Genomic DNA, 17,615 nt, shown 5'->3' with positions numbered 1-17,615 from the left:
TCGGGGGCCCGTATCTCGGCCGTCTTTCCACGCGGGACCGCGGGGCTCCGATATGTCGCTGGTAGGTTGGACCTGCACGCCCTGTGCGATTTTGGAGGTCCTACGACGTTTCTTCGAATTTTCCCGATTATTTGACTGAGTGTAGACTAGGGTCAGATCGGCCGCATTCTCTTAATCCGGGAACCTTGCACCATATGGTCGCTGCTTCCCGGCTTAAGGATCTGACCTCTGCAGGGCATGTTCGGAACTGCATCGACATTAAGAAAAGGAAATAAGAAACCCGATGAAACGGCACATTTTCCAGTGTTAGTGCACAGCTTGAAGTTTGTTCTTCTGACCAATCGTTGCTACATCTATGCTGTAGCAGCCTCAAGAGCTGAGAAATCCCATTTTGAATGAATTAAAAGTCAATCGGCGTCTATCCCAGTGGGTTCGGACACCAGCTCTGAATATCCTTCATGAACATAATATCATTGTATGTTGTGTTTGTCTGGATTGAGCTTTTTACATGAAATTATTTACACACTTTATGAACAGATTTTGGAAAGCTCTTTCACTTTGCATTGGAAACACTACATTTCAAGCCGACCACTTCTCCCTGCTCACAGCTGGAAACGCACCGCTCGTTTTTAACCCTCTGCTGCCATCTACTGGACGTTTTCGGTTACAACGTCCTCATGTACTTTTAGAAGTCATACAGCACCAGTTTGTAGGACTTTCAAGGTAGAATGAACCACCTCGTACCCCCCCAACGACACCAGCTATCTTTTTTTGTACCCCCACTGCCTAATTACTTTTACTGGGCTCCAATCTTTAAGTCAGAAGAATGTCAACCGATTTTTGTACCTCATTACAAAACAAACCCCAAGCTAACCCCAGACTTACTGCAAGGTGGCACCTGCTGTTTAGGTTAGGAACTGCATCTAACCCCAAGCTAACCCCAGACTTACTGAAAGCTGGCACCTGCTGTTTAGGTTAGGAACTGCATCTAACCCCAAGCTAACCCCAGACTTACTGAAAGCTGGCACCTGCTGTTTAGGTTAGGAACTGCATCTAACCCCAAGCTAACCCCAGACTTACTGCAAGGTGGCACCTGCTGTTTAGGTTAGGAACTGCATCTAACCCCAAGCTAACCCCAGACTTACTGAAAGCTGGCACCTGCTGTTTAGGTTAGGAACTGCATCTAACCCCACATGAAATTAAGAAACCCAAATGAAAGGGCACATTTTCTGCATAATTGCACAGCTTGTAACCCTTGTAACCAATCATGGCTACATCTCTGTAGCAAGCTTTAGGAGCTGAGAAATCGATCCAAGTTTGAATTAGGGCCTGTTTATGTAGCTGCAGACAGTTCTCTTGTCCTTTATGTTCCACGTTTCCTTAATCTTAACCATCACCTAATCCCTAATTACTCTAACCCCAACCTCAATAAACCTAATCTTAACCATCACCTAATCCCTAATTACTCTAACCCCAACCTCAATAAACCTAATCTTAACCATAACCTCATTCCTAATTATTCCAACCCCAACCTCAATAAGCCTAATCTTAACCATAACCGAATCCCTAATTACTCTAACCCCAACCTCAATAGACTCATCTCAACGATGACCTTACCCCAATTATTTACCATGACCCAACCCCTAATTACTCTAACCCTAAGCTTAATAAACCTAATTTCAACCCAATTCCCAATTATTCCAACCCCAACCACAATAAACTCCATTTCAACCATAACCCAACTCCCAATTATTCTAACCCTAATCCTAATAAACCTTCCAACTAGAACCTAACCTTCATTTACACTGTCCCCAATCACAATAAATGAAATTTCAATTATAGTTCAGTCCATAATTATATCAACTCTAACCTTAATAAACCTAATTACAACTTCAACCCAATTTCCAAGTACTTTAAATTCAATACACTGAAGCTCTACTACAACCTAATCTTTGATCATCCTAGCCCTGACCCCAAATAAACTGAATTTTAACCGCAATCTAATCACCCATCATCCTAACCCCAATTTAGATTAAAACTAGACTGACTACAACCCACCCTACCTACAATTAATTCAACTTCGACCTCAATAGATATATTTCTAACCCTGACCTACCTTAACCACCTTGACCATAAATTATACAATATAATTGATTGACCTAAAACATAATTTAAAATGGAAACCCCCAAAATCAATCGATATCCTATGTAATATTAATGAAATAAAAAAGGAATAAGGAAAAAAAGGTTATACCACAAGAGGGACACCTGAGGGCGCCACAGTCAACATGAAGTCCTCGAGGATGTTTGGGTATGGATATGGACGTTTGTGTAATATTTTTTGCCACAAGCAAACCAAGAATACACACCGTAGAGAAGTTTAAAGAGCCAAGCGCGCTGAGAACACGACGGTAAACACTTTACAACATGTGTACATAACTAAACATATACTAACACCTAACTACCAGTTTATTAACAATGAATTAATACATCGACTGATAGTGAGTGCATCATGAATTATTGATGAATTAATGATATGTATACATTAACAAATTAATGAGTGACATATGAATAGACTAGGGTTAAATTGGGCCTATTCGGTGCGTACTCTCTCTTAAGCTGGGAAGCCTCGACTTCCCGGCTTGACGGAATCCTAAGGCACCGCTCATTTTTGATCCTCTGCTGCCATCTTTTGGAATAGTCATGCCACATCACTTAGTATGATTTCAGGTTTTTCAACAGCTCATATTCCAAAAAATACCAAACCTTGGCTACCTGATAAGTCAGAAGAATGTCAACCGAACTGTTCACATCTTGTTCAATCGATTCAGGTACTTTACTGTTCTGTTCCTTTATTTTTTATTGTTATTTTTTAACATTACACACACTGCCAATTGCCTGTGTGTGTGTGTGTGTGTGTGTGTGTGTGTCTGTGTCTGTGTCTGTGTGTGTGTGTGTGTGTGTGTGTGTCCACGTACTCGGCCCATGAATCTCATTCTGATACCAGGGGTTACCATTCGTGTTCTTGAACGATTATTGCATTTTTGTGCTTATCATATGTTTTGTTTTGTTTTTTTTGTGTGTGTGTTGTGTGTCATAGGTTCGTGGTCTCGTGGATGTGTGGGTCGTGTGCTGCCCACCTCGGCCACGGACGGATCTTCTGCTCCAAGTCTGACTCGGATCATGTCCTGCTGAAATAAATAAATAAAAGGTAGGCAAATAGTTAGACATACACATGGATTGATGGATGCTTTACTGATCCCCAAGGAAATAAAAGTCCCTGTGGTACAATACAACACACATCATTGACATTACAAACCAGCAAAAAGGACATGTTTGAGTTTCAACCAATGGGATTCCAAACATTTGCATACGGCCAATAGGAGAGCAGACATTTGCATACTGCTACCTCCAGCCAATAGGAGAGCAAAGATTAGCATACGTCTCATTTCAATGCCACTAATTTGAATGCCGCCTCTGGTTTTAACTCTTAACCTATGAGCAAAACCCTAACCACGCCCCCAATCCAAGGCCTAACCCCAAGCTAACCCCAGACTTACTGAAAGCTGGCACCTGCTGTTTAGGTTAGGAACTGCATCTAACCCCAAGCTAACCCCAGACTTACTGAAAGCTGGCACCTGCTGTTTAGGTTAGGAACTGCATCTAACCCCAAGCTAACCCCAGACTTACTGAAAGCTGGCACCTGCTGTTTAGGTTAGGAACTGCATCTAACCCCAAGCTAACCCCAGACTTACTGAAAGCTGGCACCTGCTGTTTAGGTTAGGAACTGCATCTAACCCCAAGCTAACCCCAGACTTACTGAAAGCTGGCACCTGCTGTTTAGGTTAGGAACTGCATCTAACCCCACATGAAATTAAGAAACCCAAATGAAAGGGCACATTTTCTGCATAATTGCACAGCTTGTAACCCTTGTAACCAATCATGGCTACATCTCTGTAGCAAGCTTTAGGAGCTGAGAAATCGATCCAAGTTTGAATTAGGGCCTGTTTATGTAGCTGCAGACAGTTCTCTTGTCCTTTATGTTCCACGTTTCCTTAATCTTAACCATCACCTAATCCCTAATTACTCTAACCCCAACCTCAATAAACCTAATCTTAACCATCACCTAATCCCTAATTACTCTAACCCCAACCTCAATAAACCTAATCTTAACCATAACCTCATTCCTAATTATTCCAACCCCAACCTCAATAAGCCTAATCTTAACCATAACCTAATCCCTAATTACTCTAACCCCAACCTCAATAAACCTAATCTTAACCATCACCTAATCCCTAATTACTCTAACCCCAACCTCAATAAACCTAATCTTAACCATCACCTAATCCCTAATTACTCTAACCCCAACCTCAATAAACCTAATCTTAACCATAACCTCATTCCTAATTATTCCAACCCCAACCTCAATAAGCCTAATCTTAACCATAACCTAATCCCTAATTACTCTAACCCCAACCTCAATAGACTCATCTCAACGATGACCTTACCCCAATTATTTACCATAACCCAACCCCTAATTACTCTAACCCTAAGCTTAATAAACCTAATTTCAACCCAATTCCCAATTATTCCAACCCCAACCACAATAAACTCCATTTCAACCATAACCCAACTCCCAATTATTCTAACCCTAATCCTAATAAACCTTCCAACTAGAACCTAACCTTCATTTACACTGTCCCCAATCACAATAAATGAAATTTCAATTATAGTTCAGTCCATAATTATATCAACTCTAACCTTAATAAACCTAATTACAACTTCAACCCAATTTCCAAGTACTTTAAATTCAATACACTGAAGCTCTACTACAACCTAATCTTTGATCATCCTAGCCCTGACCCCAAATAAACTGAATTTTAACCGCAATCTAATCACCCATCATCCTAACCCCAATTTAGATTAAAACTAGACTGACTACAACCCACCCTACCTACAATTAATTCAACTTCGACCTCAATAGATATATTTCTAACCCTGACCTACCTTAACCACCTTGACCATAAATTATACAATATAATTGATTGACCTAAAACATAATTTAAAATGGAAACCCCCAAAATAAATCGATATCCTATGTAATATTAATGAAATAAAAAAGGAATAAGGAAAAAAAGGTTATACCACAAGAGGGACACCTGAGGGCGCCACAGTCAACATGAAGTCCTCGAGGATGTTTGGGTATGGATATGGACGTTTGTGTAATATTTTTTGCCACAAGCAAACCAAGAATACACACCGTAGAGAAGTTTAAAGAGCCAAGCGCGCTGAGAACACGACGGTAAACACTTTACAACATGTGTACATAACTAAACATATACTAACACCTAACTACCAGTTTATTAACAATGAATTAATACATCGACTGATAGTGAGTGCATCATGAATTATTGATGAATTAATGATATGTATACATTAACAAATTAATGAGTGACATATGAATAGACTAGGGTTAAATTGGGCCTATTCGGTGCGTACTCTCTCTTAAGCTGGGAAGCCTCGACTTCCCGGCTTGACGGAATCCTAAGGCACCGCTCATTTTTGATCCTCTGCTGCCATCTTTTGGAATAGTCATGCCACATCACTTAGTATGATTTCAGGTTTTTCAACAGCTCGTATTCCAAAAAATACCAAACCTTGGCTACCTGATAAGTCAGAAGAATGTCAACCGAACTGTTCACATCTTGTTCAATCGATTCAGGTACTTTACTGTTCTGTTCCTTTATTTTTTATTGTTATTTTTTAACATTACACACACTGCCAATTGCCTGTGTGTGTGTGTGTGTGTGTGTGTGTGTGTGTGTGTGTGTCTGTGTCTGTGTCTGTGTGTGTGTGTGTGTGTGTGTGTGTGTCCACGTACTCGGCCCATGAATCTCATTCTGATACCAGGGGTTACCATTCGTGTTCTTGAACGATTATTGCATTTTTGTGCTTATCATATGTTTTGTTTTGTTTTTTTTGTGTGTGTGTTGTGTGTCATAGGTTCGTGGTCTCGTGGATGTGTGGGTCGTGTGCTGCCCACCTCGGCCACGGACGGATCTTCTGCTCCAAGTCTGACTCGGATCATGTCCTGCTGAAATAAATAAATAAAAGGTAGGCAAATAGTTAGACATACACATGGATTGATGGATGCTTTACTGATCCCCAAGGAAATAAAAGTCCCTGTGGTACAATACAACACACATCATTGACATTACAAACCAGCAAAAAGGACATGTTTGAGTTTCAACCAATGGGATTCCAAACATTTGCATACGGCCAATAGGAGAGCAGACATTTGCATACTGCTACCTCCAGCCAATAGGAGAGCAAAGATTAGCATACGTCTCATTTCAATGCCACTAATTTGAATGCCGCCTCTGGTTTTAACTCTTAACCTAACCCTAACCCTAACCCTAACCCTAACCCTAACCCTAACCCTAACCCTAACCCTAGCTGGCACCTGCTGTTTAGGTTAGGAACTGCATCTAACCCCAAGCTAACCCCAGACTTACTGAAAGCTGGCACCTGCTGTTTAGGTTAGGAACTGCATCTAACCCCAAGCTAACCCCAGACTTACTGAAAGCTGGCACCTGCTGTTTAGGTTAGGAACTGCATCTAACCCCACATGAAATTAAGAAACCCAAATGAAAGGGCACATTTTCTGCATAATTGCACAGCTTGTAACCCTTGTAACCAATCATGGCTACATCTCTGTAGCAAGCTTTAGGAGCTGAGAAATCGATCCAAGTTTGAATTAGGGCCTGTTTATGTAGCTGCAGACAGTTCTCTTGTCCTTTATGTTCCACGTTTCCTTAATCTTAACCATCACCTAATCCCTAATTACTCTAACCCCAACCTCAATAAACCTAATCTTAACCATCACCTAATCCCTAATTACTCTAACCCCAACCTCAATAAACCTAATCTTAACCATAACCTCATTCCTAATTATTCCAACCCCAACCTCAATAAGCCTAATCTTAACCATAACCTAATCCCTAATTACTCTAACCCCAACCTCAATAAACCTAATCTTAACCATCACCTAATCCCTAATTACTCTAACCCCAACCTCAATAAACCTAATCTTAACCATCACCTAATCCCTAATTACTCTAACCCCAACCTCAATAAACCTAATCTTAACCATAACCTCATTCCTAATTATTCCAACCCCAACCTCAATAAGCCTAATCTTAACCATAACCTAATCCCTAATTACTCTAACCCCAACCTCAATAGACTCATCTCAACGATGACCTTACCCCAATTATTTACCATAACCCAACCCCTAATTACTCTAACCCTAAGCTTAATAAACCTAATTTCAACCCAATTCCCAATTATTCCAACCCCAACCACAATAAACTCCATTTCAACCATAACCCAACTCCCAATTATTCTAACCCTAATCCTAATAAACCTTCCAACTAGAACCTAACCTTCATTTACACTGTCCCCAATCACAATAAATGAAATTTCAATTATAGTTCAGTCCATAATTATATCAACTCTAACCTTAATAAACCTAATTACAACTTCAACCCAATTTCCAAGTACTTTAAATTCAATACACTGAAGCTCTACTACAACCTAATCTTTGATCATCCTAGCCCTGACCCCAAATAAACTGAATTTTAACCGCAATCTAATCACCCATCATCCTAACCCCAATTTAGATTAAAACTAGACTGACTACAACCCACCCTACCTACAATTAATTCAACTTCGACCTCAATAGATATATTTCTAACCCTGACCTACCTTAACCACCTTGACCATAAATTATACAATATAATTGATTGACCTAAAACATAATTTAAAATGGAAACCCCCAAAATCAATCGATATCCTATGTAATATTAATGAAATAAAAAAGGAATAAGGAAAAAAAAGGTTATACCACAAGAGGGACACCTGAGGGCGCCACAGTCAACATGAAGTCCTCGAGGATGTTTGGGTATGGATATGGACGTTTGTGTAATATTTTTTGCCACAAGCAAACCAAGAATACACACCGTAGAGAAGTTTAAAGAGCCAAGCGCGCTGAGAACACGACGGTAAACACTTTACAACATGTGTACATAACTAAACATATACTAACACCTAACTACCAGTTTATTAACAATGAATTAATACATCGACTGATAGTGAGTGCATCATGAATTATTGATGAATTAATGATATGTATACATTAACAAATTAATGAGTGACATATGAATAGACTAGGGTTAAATTGGGCCTATTCGGTGCGTACTCTCTCTTAAGCTGGGAAGCCTCGACTTCCCGGCTTGACGGAATCCTAAGGCACCGCTCATTTTTGATCCTCTGCTGCCATCTTTTGGAATAGTCATGCCACATCACTTAGTATGATTTCAGGTTTTTCAACAGCTCGTATTCCAAAAAATACCAAACCTTGGCTACCTGATAAGTCAGAAGAATGTCAACCGAACTGTTCACATCTTGTTCAATCGATTCAGGTACTTTACTGTTCTGTTCCTTTATTTTTTATTGTTATTTTTTAACATTACACACACTGCCAATTGCCTGTGTGTGTGTGTGTGTGTGTGTGTGTGTGTGTGTGTGTCTGTGTCTGTGTCTGTGCACTGGTATTCATCACATTGAGGGGACATGAATCTGTTTACACAGTCACGTCGTGGGGACCTCTTGCAGTGTGGGGACCTAAAGTCTAGTCCCCATAAAGGAAACCTATTTTAAATGGATACAGGAGGCCTACTAATGGTGCCTGTGTGGTTTTTAGCATTGGCTCAAAACGCATGTTTTTCGGTGAATGTGTGAGTGTGTGGGTTGTGCTCAGTTGCGCCCCCTTTTTTTTATAGCCGGAATCACACACACACACGGATTCCAAATAAGGTTGGGAACCACCCACTTCCTGGTCCCCATTAGGAACGATTTCAGACATTTTCAGTGTTAAAGATGGATATTCACACAGTGGACAAAAAAAGAAGATTATATGCAGGAGAAACCAGCTAAGAAGCTAAGAACTTATATAGAGGACCAAAAATGAAACACAAGGTAAGCATATTTGCATGTCAAACCAGTATAACAATTGTTCAACCGTCAAATTATGTTAATTAGTTCTGTTAGTGAATAGTTATTTGTTCTTTAATACCAGTTCTTCTCCTTCTCCAGCCATAACATTAAAACCTGACCTGTCCTGCTATTAAAGAACATGTAAATGTATTAAAGAACAGCATGAAAGGGGGTAACAAAGCATGTAGAGAAACAGATAAACTACAGTCAGTAATTGTAGAACTACAAAGTGCTTCTATATGGTAAGTGGAGCTGATAAAATGGACAGTGAGTGTAGAAACAAGGAGGTGGTTTTAATGTTATGGCTGATCGGTGTAAATGAGTGCAAATAAAGCTTCTTGTTTATAATTGGGCTGTGACAGTGCAGTGGTTAAATAACAATGACTGCGTGTTTTTAGATATATTTAGATATTTATATTAATTTTCCATTAAATAAATTTAAAAATGACAACAAATTTTTGGTAACTTAAAAAGACAGAAAACTGTTAGTTTGAAATGTCTGTGTGCGGCTGCAGTCTCCATTGGGGCCTTTAATTTGAAACAGGTGTAGCATTACTTCACTAATGAACCTGGTTTTCAGTCTCTGTTCTGTGGGTAGAAGTAGAACTCGGAGCTTTAACTGTAAGGCAAGTTTGTTACAAAATGAAATTAAATGCTTAAATGTTTGGGCAGGAAAAGTGAAAGCAGGCATTCTTACGCGTATTACTGCCAGGCAGAGAAAAAAACTTTAGTATGTCGTTTTAACAAGGACATTATAAATGATTTCGTTACAACATGTGTTCTACAGCGAGTGTTAGTAGCTTATGTTTATTTGTACAAAACTAATCTGTGTGTATTGTGTTGGTTTCTAGCGCGTTTCAGTGTGTTCAGGTGTAGTTTACTGAACAGGTTGTTTGGTGCGCGTCTGCAGACGCGTCACTAAGTCCAGTGTGATGCGCTAATAAGTAAAGATAAGTTTTATACCCACAAACCTAATAAACAACATGAACATGATCGAATGGACTTTAAGATAACATTTAACCTTTTTGGCCAGACTCTGAACAAGAGTGTATCTGCAGATGCACACTATATACAAACAGATTTGTACTGTACTGTATAATTAATGCAAAACCCTAATAAATAACACATATAAATAATATATTATTATAATTTTAGTTTTTGTCCCTTTTTCTTGCATTGTTGCTTAATTGCACCTCATATTTTAAAAAACTTTTTATATGCATATTATATGCATAAGGCATATAATAATAACTTTAAAGACCTAGACTTAATCCAGTACAATAATTGTTTTGTTTTTTTCTGCAGTTTGAAATGAATGTGAAGACTGCTCATGGAGAACACGAGTATGTTGCACAATACATGGTGTACAGACTGGCTCATATTGCAGGATAAGAATAAAAATTAAAATGCTTAAAGAACCAAAATACCAAATGCATTAAGTCTAATTATCTATGAAAATATGTTTACAGGTGGCTACAAAAGCACCCAGTGATATAAATGTAGAAGATATCAGCAAGTCCTGCCATTTAAAAGTTCATATGCAGAAGCACAACGGAAAAAACTGACCAACAGGTACATTGACCAGTCAGGCATTCTGTTAAAAGTTGTCATAAAGTGTTTAATTTGTGTGATTACTTAAGGGAGCCCAATAAAAATAAATATTTAAAATTTGTACAGACGCCCAGCATTGCAGCTAGAGCCGTGGTGGAGGACGACTCCCAATCCTCTGTCCTGTCCAAGACTCTAAGATCCAAGATGAATGATGCTTCTGTTTTAAACAGCACTCCTCTACAGGTACATGCACATCCACATCATCACTTTAAGTTAAAACTACAGGCTCTCTTTTGTCATATATTTTAGTATTTTGGGGTTTTAATTAATTAAAAGAATGTAATAAGTTAATTGTGATGATAATCTAGTAAGAATAATTGTTTATTGTGATGTATCTACAAGGTAGGTTCTAGGGGAACATATAGGGCAGATTTGAACTTTCACAGGGATTTTTGTCTTGTATAATTATCACTTTATTCTGAACACTTACGGCGTCCCCACAACACACCTTCAGTTAGTTTCTGAGTACAAACTGTGTGTAGAAACTGACTTGGTCCCCACAATGACTGTAACATTGTGTGTGTGAAAGGTCCCCGCAAAGCCTGTTTTATTTAATATGTGTGAACACAGACTGCTTGACTGGGCAAAAGATAATTTTTTTATTATTATAAAATTATTTTCTAAAGTCTGGTGCATGTTTTTTGATATAGTTATTTTAAATTGTGTTTACAGACACCCAGCATTGCAGCTAGAGCCGTGGTGGAGGACGACTCCCAATCCTCTATCCTGTCCAAGACTCAGATGGATGATGCTTCTGTTTCAAACAGCACTCCTCAACAGGTACATGCATGTCCACTACTTGACTTTTAGTTTTACAGCCTCTCTTTTGTCATATATTTTAGTATTTTGGGTTTTTAGTCAGTAAAAAGAATGTAATAAGTTAATTGTGATGTAAATCTAGCAAGAATAATTGTTTATTTTGATGTATCTACAAGGTAAGTTCTAGTGGAACATTTAGGGCAGATTTTAACTTTCACAGGGATTTTTGTCTTGTATAATTATCACTTTATTCTGAACACTTACGACGTCCCCACAACACACCTTCAGTTAGTGTATGAGTAGAAACTGTGTGTAGAAACTGAACTAAACTGGTCCCCACAATGACTGTAACATTGTGTGTGTGAAAGGTCCCCACAAGGAATGGTAACATTGTGTGTGTGAAAGGTCCTTTCACACACACACACACACACAATGTTACAGTCATTGTGGGGACCTGTTACATACACGCACAATGTTATAGTTACTTGTGGGGACCTTTCACACACACAATGTAATAGTCACTTGTGGGGACCTTTCACACACACAATGTTATAGTCATTGTGGGGACCAGTTTAGTTCAGTTTCTACACACAGTTTCTACTCATACACTAACTGAAGGTGTGTTGTGGGGACGCCGTAAGTGTTCAGAATAAAATGATAATTATCCAAGAAAAAAATCACTGTGAAAGTTAAAATCTGCCCTATATGTTCCCCTTGAACTTACCTTGTAGATACATCACAATAAACAATTATTCTTGCTAGATTATCATCACAATTAACTTATTACATTCTTTTAAATAACTAAAAACCCAAAATACAAAAACATGACAAAAAAGTACTTGTGTATTTGAGATCATCAAACATACAGTGGGGCCAAAAAGTATTTAGTCAGCCACTGATTGTGCAGGTTCTCCTACTTAGAAAGATGAGAGAGGTCTGTAATTTTCATCATAGCTACACTTCAACTATGAGAGACAAAATTAGAAAAAAAAATCCAGGAAATCACATTGTAGGATTTTTAAAGAATTTATTCGTAAATTATGGTGGAAAATAAGTATTTGGTCAATAACAAACAAGCAAGATTTCTGGCTCTCACAGACCTGTAACTTCTTCTTTAAGAAGCTCTTCTGTCCTCCACTCGTTACCTGTATTAATGGCACCTGTTTGACCTCGTTATCTGTATAAAAGACACCTGTCCACAGCCTCAAACAGTCAGACTCCAAACTCAACCATGGCCAAGACCAAAGAGCTGTCGAAGGACACCAGGAAGAAAATTGTAGACCTGCACCAGGCTGGGAAGAGTGAATCTACAATAGGCAAGCAGGTTGGTGTGAATAAATCAACTGTGGGAGCAACTGTAAGAAAATGGAAGACATACAAGACCATTGATAATCTCCCTCGATCCCGTGAAGTCAAAATGATCATGAGAACGGTGAGCAAAAATCCCAGAACTACACGGAGGGACCTGATGAATGACCTGCAGAGAGCTGGGACCAAAGTAACAAAGGCTACCATCAGTAACACACTACGCCGAGAGGGACTCAAATCCTGCAGTGCCAGGCGTGTCCCCCTGCTTAAGCCAGTACATGTCCAGACCCGTCTGAAGTTTGCCAGAGAGCATATGGATGATCCAGAAGAGGATTGGGAGAATATCATGTGGTCAGATGAAACCAAAATGGAACTTTTTGGTAAAAACTCAACTCGTCGTGTTTGGAGGAAGAAGAATGCTGAGTTGCATCCCAAGAACACCATACCTACTGTGAAGCATGGGGGTGGAAACATCGTGCTTTGGGGCTGTTTTTCTGCAAAGGGGACAGGACGACTGATCCGTGTTAAGGGAAGAATGAACGGGGCCATGTATCGTGAGATTTTAAGCCAAAACCTCCTTCCATCAGTGAGAGCATTGAAGATGGAACATGGCTGGGTCTTCCAGCATGACAATGATCCCAAACACACCGCTCGGGCAACGAAGGAGTGGCTCCGTAAAAAGCATTTCAAGGTCCTGGAGTGGCCTAGCCAGTCTCCAGACCTCAACCCCATAGAAAATGTGTGGAGTCCGTGTTGCCCAGCGACAGCCCCAAAACATCACTGCTCTAGAGGAGATCTGCATGGAGGAATGGGCCAAACTACCAGCTACAGTGTGTGCAAACCTGGTGAAGACTTACAGGAAACGTTTGACCTCTGTCATTGCCAACAAAGGTTATGTTACAAAGTATTGAGTTGAACTTTTGTTATTGACCAAATACTTATTTTCCACCATAATTTACAAATAAATTCTTAAAAAATCCTACAATGTGATTTCCTGGATTTTTTTTTTCATTTTGTCTCTCATAGTTGAAGTGTAGCTATGATGAAAATTACAGACCTCTCTCATTTGTCTAAGTAGGAGAACCTGCGCAATCAGTGGCTGACTAAATACTTTTTGGCCCCACTGTATATGTAAATTTACTGATAAATTAAGTTTTAAATTTAGGATTAAGTATTAAAGTTTTTCTTATTATGATTTCTTGTTTTGTAAATGAAAGACACAAATCTTGACAATTCCAGTGAGCTATTTGATTCTTCATCAGAAAGTGCAGATGATTACATACCTGATACGACTTGTGATAGTGACATTGACACTAGCCTTAAACCAAACCAAAAAACAAAGCACAATACACTGGATGTCTCTGGCTCAGAGAGTTCCACTGTCTGTGACTCCACAACATCAGACAAAATGACCTTTGACGGGCACAGCTTTACACCTGAAGCCACTGGAGCAGAAGAAGAACTTGGTTCAAGTAAGAACATAAATGATCTAATAGTTGTTAGCGCAAGTCAAAAAAGTGGTGGACGAAGAGTGTACAACAAAAAACATTACTGCTTGTATTGCTCTAAGCCGTATGCCAAGATGGCAAGGCACCTCGAACATGTGCATGAAAATGAACCCGATGTGGCCAAAGCTCTTAAGCTTTCCAAAGGGTTTCAGGGAGAGGAAGAAACAGCTAGATTATATTCACAACAGAGGACACTACGCTCACAATGCTGCAGTTATGGAGTCAGGACTGGGGAAACTTGATGTTGGGCAGCACTTGTTAAACAAAAGGGGAAATTAGACAAGAATCAACAGTATGTGAGAGAGCAGATGCGAGAAATGGGAAGGCTGGTTCACAATGCCAGAAAAGTCACCACCTTAAAGAAAATGGAAGATCTTATGAATCCAAAAAATTACATGGAGACAGTCAAAGCTGTCAAGTTGACATGTGGGTATGACGGTGAAACAAACAAGTTTTTGACCCCATCACTAGCAAACAAACTTGGAAATATCCTGATTAAAGTAAGCAAACTTTTAAAAGCTCAAGGTTTCATCTCAAACAACCAACATCTTGTGAAGAATGCCAGTGAGTTGTAAGACATCCATCGGGAAAAGTAGAATGAGCTAATATCAGCCACGGCATTGAGGAACATAAGGTAAGCAAAGTGGAACGTACCGACTCTCATGCCTTTTACTGAAGACATCCAAAAAATGCATGCATATCTCAGTCAAGTACAAGATGAGTGGTACATTTCACTCTCGGAAAGTCCCTCTGCAAAAGCCTGGATGGAGCTGAATAAGGTGTGCCTGGCTCAGGTTATTCTCTTCTCAGGGAAGGAGAAGTTGCCAGCATGCTCTTATCTGCATTTTTATCAAGAGACACTTCTGATCACCATGAGGATGTGGACTGGGCACTGTCTGAAGAGGAAAAAAAGCTCTGCAGACACTTCTCAAGGATTGTCGTCGGGGGGAAACGTGGTCGCCCAGTTCCAATTCTTCTGACTCCAAAAATGTTTTGTGCATTAGAGATCCTTGTTAATAGACAATGGTTATATGTTTGCAAGACCAGAAGCTATGACACATTTCAGAGGATCAGACCGTCTCTGTGGCTTTGCAAAGGTGTGTGGTGCAAAGAGTCCCACTGACATCTACCAAACTGAGAAAGCATGCTGCAACCCTTTCAACTGTGCTAAACATGATAGACACAGAAATGGACCAGCTTGCCAATTTTCTTGGACATGACATAAGAATCCATCGTGAGTTCTATCGACTGCCTGAGAAGACCCTACAGCTCGCCAAGATCAGCAAAGTTTTTCAATGCCGTGGCTGATATCAGCTCATTCTACTTTTCCCGATGGATGTCTTGAAACTCACTGGCATTCTTCACAAGATGTTGGTTGTTTGAGATGAAACCTTGAGCTTTTAAAAGTTTGCTTACTTTAACCAGGATATTTCCAAGTTTGTTTGCTAATGATGGGGTCAAAAACTTGTTTGTTTCACTGTCATACCCACATGTCAACTTGACAGCTTTGACTCTCTCCATGTAATTTTTTGGATTCATAAGGTCTTCCATTTTTTTTAAGGTGGTGACTTTTCTGGCATTGTGAACCAGCCTTCCCATTTCTCGCATCTGCTCTCACACATACTGTTAAAAGTATGTGAAGTCATTTCCCAATGTTTCTTTACATGGTTGTGTAAAGGGCACAAGTTTCCCCTGTCCTGACTCCATAACTGCAGCATTGTGAGTGTAGTTTCCTCTGTTGAGAATATAATCTAGCTGTTTCTTCCTCTCCCTGAAACCCTTTGGAAAGCTGTGCCTGTCAGAGGTCATTTTGTCTGATGATGTCGAGTCACAGACAGTGGAACTCACTGAGCCAGAGACATCCAGTGTATATCAAAAGATCAGCAAAGTTCTAATGGCTCTTGAGCAAGGAAGATTAGCTGAGTTTCATGGCAAGAACTTGGATAAAATTGGGCTAGATCCTGATGGTATATTATTTTATTTTACTTTTTGTATTTGGTTTTTGCTTTCTTGCTTTTGTTGAAGTCCCAGTGAATAAAGGGTTTAAGTACTGTTTGATTACTTAGCTAACTAATGCCTGTGTGTATTCTACAGACTGTAAGTGAGGGGGATAAATTGTCGTCATTATAGTGTGTTTTTATAGAATGTAAATATTATTAGGGGGCATATGGGCTTGGGACTGGGACTTCTGTGTGGGAAGCCACAGTGTTGTTAAAAATATAACTCATGGTGTAACCTAATCAAACAGTGTAACACAGTGTCAGTCTTACTTACAAGAAACAGACCCACTTTGAAACATTAAACACTAAAGCCAGTAGCCTGCTCAGGTAGGACAATTGCAGACAAATTAAAGCAGGAAAAATGGTCAGGGTCAGAGCATCTCCAAAACAGCAGGTTTGGGGTGTAACAGTATGCAGTGGTTAGTACTTGAGTCTGGTCCATGGTAGACCATGGAGTGTTCATGGTAGAATCAAGTAATTTCGAGGGTTTACTTTCTTACTGTACTCTTGTAAAAAGGTGGTGGGATGTATTAAGCCGCAGTCAAAGTCAGTTCTCGAAGGTGATGTTTTGGCAGCAGGAAAAATGGGCAACAGTAAGGAACTGTGTGACTTTGACAAGGACCAAATTGTGATGTCTGTGATGCATCTCCAAAACAGCAGGTCTTGTGGGTTGTTCCCAGTAAACAGTGGTTAGTACCTACCAAAAATGGTCCACAGTAGGCTTGGTGTCAGGGTCATGTGCACCCAAGGCTCATTGGTCTTGTGTAGTTTATGTTTCGATGGGTCAGAGCTATACAGGTGTCACTAGTGGGACTTACATAATATTAGGCGGGTTTTAATTTTATGGCTGATCTGTGTATTTATAGCTATTATGAGAATTTGATCCTAATAATCTTTGTCTATGGCAGAATGGACAAACAGTGCAAAGGTAAAACTGCCCATAAGAAGAAAACACCTTGGCTGCAGACAGAGGTGCAGGCGGTGGAATGGCACACGAATCGCTTCATCACATCTTGTATCGTACCAGCACAGCGAGACTGTGAGAAGTGTTTAAGGGCTGAACCAGAAGCTCCTAAGAACCGTGACTGGCAAAATCTGAAATTCTATGTTTATAATCGTATTACGGCCTACAAAAGAAAATTGCAATACAGATAGTTTAAAGATCATTGAGTCTCTGGTATGGCAGTTTTTGTTTACATTCACATGTTCTGATATTGCAGTTTTTGTTTGCATTCACATGTCTCAGCAAGACACACACATGCATACGTCATAAAGGTCTACTGAACAGAAATAGAATTATTTGCTATTTTTTAAAAAGCATTTGAACATTTTGCAATATATTGATTTTCTTTGAACTGTCAATAATACACTA

At 39.6% G+C, this 17,615-nt stretch overlaps 1 long non-coding RNA gene across 3 annotated transcripts; it reads left to right on the top strand.

The window, feature by feature from the left end:
- The first annotated feature begins 9,021 nt into the window (after positions 1–9,021).
- Positions 9,022–17,409, top strand: LOC134306786 (uncharacterized). Of its 3 annotated transcripts, none has more exons than XR_010009464.1 (6): positions 9,022–9,039; positions 10,363–10,400; positions 10,527–10,629; positions 10,735–10,851; positions 11,341–11,448; positions 17,152–17,409. It is a non-coding gene; the product is annotated as an uncharacterized LOC134306786 (long non-coding RNA). The 3 variants fall into 3 exon arrangements; XR_010009462.1 differs by lacking the exon at positions 9,022–9,039 and adding an exon at positions 9,609–9,678; XR_010009463.1 differs by lacking the exon at positions 9,022–9,039 and adding an exon at positions 9,831–9,849.
- Positions 17,410–17,615: the final 206 nt, after the last annotated feature.

Source organism: Trichomycterus rosablanca, unplaced genomic scaffold (genome assembly GCF_030014385.1).
Source record: "Trichomycterus rosablanca isolate fTriRos1 unplaced genomic scaffold, fTriRos1.hap1 scaffold_225, whole genome shotgun sequence".
Classification (NCBI taxonomy): Eukaryota; Metazoa; Chordata; class Actinopteri; order Siluriformes; family Trichomycteridae; genus Trichomycterus; species Trichomycterus rosablanca.
Note: the sequence above shows the minus strand (reverse complement) of the source record. Positions and strands in the feature narration are given on the sequence as shown.